This window comes from Rutilus rutilus (assembly GCF_951802725.1).
Source record: "Rutilus rutilus genome assembly, chromosome: 15".
In the NCBI taxonomy this organism is placed as follows: Eukaryota; Metazoa; Chordata; class Actinopteri; order Cypriniformes; family Leuciscidae; genus Rutilus; species Rutilus rutilus.
The window spans coordinates 2949686-2954234 of record NC_140220.1 but is presented as its reverse complement, the minus strand read 5'-3'; positions in this window follow the sequence as shown (position 1 = coordinate 2954234).

Below are 4549 nucleotides of genomic sequence, written 5' to 3'. Positions count from 1 at the left end.
AAACAAAATAGTAAAAATGTTAAGTCATTTTGTCAATATAACAGTGTACTCCGTCAGTATACCCCATGTAAACTATGGCTGCAGTTACTGTATTGAAAATGCTCAAGCCTGCACTTCTTCTGTATGGCATATATACATTTTAAATAAATAAAAAGTTACATTAGAATGTCTTGCATAGGGCTGGGCGATTTAAATCGTGAGATTGTTATGCGCATCTCGTCAGTAAAGCCGGTTCCTTGATTAGTAGTAAATCGCCATCACCTGCTTCAGATGGAGCGACATTTACTACAAAGAGCCGTAGTTAACTGACAAGCTGAGCCATATCGCATTAATAATCGCTGGCAATACGTCCGCGATTTTAATGCGATATGGCTCAGCTTGTCAGTTAACTACGGCTCTTTGTAGTAAATGCCGCTCCATCTGAAGGTGATGGCGATTTACTACTAATCAAGGAACCGGCTTTACTGACGAGATGCGTATAACAATCTCACGATTTAAATCGCCCAGCCCTACAAATGACCACATATTTTGGTAAATCATCTCGAAACAGATCCCTGTAGAGGGTCTGTAAGAAGGCGAGGGAATGCTGTGTTTTATGGCCCTATAAGGGGAATATGAGTTAGCACACGGTCTACACACATAGTGATATTCCCGAATTAGCGCTGTCAATCGATTTATAAAAATGAACTAGATTAATCACAATTAAAAACAAGTTTTTATAATTTTTTTATATTTTATAATGTAATAATTTCCCAGTTATCTCCAAATTAACCAAAGCCGATTTGAAAGACCGCTGTTCAGCAGCAGCCATCTTTGTTTACAAGTAGCAGGGAATAGGGGTTATGCGGAACGCCCAACGTTCGAACCGGAAAACGGGTATAAACATTTCCGGTTTGCATTACCGTACGCATCTGCAGCGGTAGGTTATCTCTGAGGTAACTTATTTTGCGCTTTTTTTAGAATACAATTCTTATTTCTGTTTTAATAAAAATGTCACGAATGCTTAAGTATCAGAAAATAAAATTTTATAAAAAAAATAAAATGCAGTCTTCATTTGATTGTTTTAATCGTCTGCAAGCAAATATAAAAGGTTAAACTACTATGATAGCATACAAGTCTAAACTAACTTACTGATAGTTAGCTAACTCTACATCGGGTGCCATTAGCAAAAGCTACATATACTAACTTACATACCTTCATAATCATGAATAAATGAGGAGGCGTAAAAACTTAAATCCTTTATCTACCGAAATACACGGGGCTCTGGACGTCCGTTTGGCAATACGATGTACATCTGGAATGGATAGAATGGGTAGCTCCTGTAAACACCGGCTATAAAAGGTCGCCATTCCTACGCTGTGTTTACCTCAGTAGCTGACGACCGGAAGTAGTTATACCCGTTTTGTAGAACCCGGAAGTATGTTCCGCATAACCCCTATTCACGCGGTCGCAACTCTACCGTCATTATGTTAAGACCGCCTACCGCCTCTATACATGATGTGATTGGCCTGACATTGGCCTGACTAGAGTTTGGTTTTTCCAGCTCGCAAGCCAACACAGAGTTGCTAGACGACCCTGGCTGCGTCTAGATTTCTAGGCTAGCTTATCCAAGTTAGCAAATGGAAAAGGCCTGGTACCGGTCGGCCAACAATTGGAATATAATTTATGCTTGTTTGGATTGTTAAGAGCATACAGAGGAGGACAATGAAGCTGCTATCACGGTGAAGAAACGACAGGTGAGACCAACTTCAAAAAAGGCTTTGGAGGATGCTTTTCAAAGACAAATGAGTTCAAGGAAAGCCAAGTTAAGTTATCTCACCAGGAAAAAGAATGAGATGTGTACTTTAATGGATGATGATGACAATGTGGAGATAATTAAGAGCAAGCTGGTACCAGAGTTCAAACAGTTTCTTGGAGAGTTTTGTGGCATAAATGCTTCTGTTAAAGAGTTGCTAATTCACTTAGAGTCTGAGGAAGAAGTTAATAAGGATCAGCTGGATTGGTTTGAACCTAAGGTAGAGGTTTCAATAAATTTACAAATTAAGTTGATTTGTGGATTGACAATGTTCTGCAACGTGAGAAGGAGTCAATTAAGGTTAGTGAAGAAGTTGGCCCTGCAGACAGTATATCTGCGGCAGTAGACAGCGGCTGGAATGAGACAGCCCTGTTGACAGCCTTTCGCCTTACTAGATGGTAATTTATGACGACACCATTGGTTTGGTGAGTTTCATTCAGAAAGCTGTGCGTATCTCTCAATGTCTTTCAGCCTGCTCATTGGATCACCCCGCTTCGCATCCTCCGTCCATCTCTCCATCTGTCGCCCTTCCAACACCAGAACCCATGCAGGTAGACACGTACCATGTCCAAAACTGAGCGTCAAAGAAGGCTAACACAGCACTTGTGTCTGTATTGTGGGGGAGAAGGTCACATAATCACCAACTGCCCGATATGACCACCACACCCAGAGGTGAGTACCATTCAGTTTCTGCCCAAAGTTGCACCTCTCACTCGCACACCTGTCCAATTTCTAACCCCAAAACGCAATCGCTTATCGACTTCGGGTCTGCAGGGAACTTCATCTCTCATCAACTTCTCCAAAGAATCAACCTCCAGAGGAAACGCTGCTCAGAAGAATTAGCATTTCACACCATCCTCGGCAAGCCGCTGGGCCGTGGTCGTGTCCGACACTTCTCCCCCACAGTCATGAGGAGAAGATCTCCTTCTTGTTGCTGGAAGGATCCACCGCTGACATCATCCAGGGACGCCCCTTGATGACCCAGCACGAACCCACCATCAATTGAAACTCTGGAGAGATTCTACAATGGAGTGATTCCTGCTTCCAGAACTGTCTGTCATCTGTGATTAAACCGTCTACACGTCGGACCTGTCGACATCTCTCGAAATCTTCATCCAGTCTCCAGTTGAACTCCATCCCCGTCGAAAGCCCAGAGACCGAGAGTAAAACTGAAATCCCTCCAGAGTAACCGGATGTTCCAGGATGTATTCAGCAAGCGCTTAGCGACCCGTCTACCAGGTCTACCCACTGTCCATCCCGGAAAAGAAGGCCATGGAGGAATACATTCAGGAGGCTCTCAAACAACATTTCATCTGTCTGTCGACATCCCCTGCCGCATCCAGCTTCTTCTTCATGGCCAAGAAGGACGAAGGCTTGCGGCCGTACATCGACTACCGGGCCCTTAACGCACAGACTGTTAAATACAGTTATCCTCTTCCTCTGGTCCCTGACGTGTTGGAACAGTTCTGTAGGGCTCGCAACTTCTCTAAGCTGGAACTGTGGAGCGTCTATAACAGGGGTTCTCAATCCTGGTCTTCGAGGGCCACTTTCCTGCAGAGTTTAGCTCCAACCTTGATCAAACTCACCTGCCTTTAGCTCTCTAGTAATCCTTAAAACCTTAATTAGCTGGTTCAGGTGTGTTTGATTAGGGTTGGAGCTAAACTCTGCAGGAAAGTGGCCCTCGAGGACCAGGATTGAGAACCCCTGGTCTATAACCTTATTCGGATATGCGAGGGTGACGAATGGAAGATGGCGTTCATCACTTCGTCAGGCCACTACTGTCCAACTCACCCTCCATATTCCAGGGGTAGATGAATGAGGTGTTCCGGGAGTACCTCCAATGCTTCGTCATCGTCTACAATCTACATCAATGATATCCTGATCTACTCCTGGAACCTGGCCGAACATCGCCACTACGTGACGCAGGTCCTCAAGAAGCTGAGAGAACACCACCTCTATTTCAAGTTGAAGAAGTGCGATTTCCGCACACCATCTGTCCAGTTCCTGGGGTACATCATCACCAACAAGGTACCTCAACCTTCCACCTCAATACCTTTCACCTTCATTTCATGTCTCCCTCCTGAAACCCTTCACTGAACCTCTGTCCTCTTCCCTCTTCCTTTGTCTTGTCGCAGTATACACTGCTATTGTCAGACTCCTTACCAACCTGCTTACCAGAGATCGTCCCGTCCAGTATCCAGTCTCCTGTTCATCTCGTCCTGTTTCCCGTCTCCTGTCTGTCATCCAAATCCTCTTTGTCCGTCTTTGTGTTCACTCTTCACCTGCACAGAGATCCACTTCAGTCAACGCCATCATCAGTCTTCAATTCACCATCGTCCTGTTCCTGTTGTTCCACCACCACTCTGCTTTTAATAAACACTGTGTTCACTTAAACCTGTCTGTCTCCTTCTGTGTTTGACGACAAGATATAGATATAGATATGGTTGCAGTCACCAAAATTATATCTCAATCTTTTTTTTTCTTTTTTTTTTTACTGCCAATGTCAATGTCAGTAAATGATGCTGAAATACTGAATTCTGTGGAGGCTTCATTGCATACCTGTTGTTTTTCAATGTAGAACTCAGAGACTTTTCATCCTCCTTCAAATCCAGAGATTTAGTAAACAGTTTAGTACACAGTTTAGTAAACACATTATCATTTTCAAATATATTCAATTTTATAGTTAAAAATATTAAGCCAGGGTTAAGTGTAGGCTATAGTATAAAAATTAGTCAGATCATAAATACGTGGATT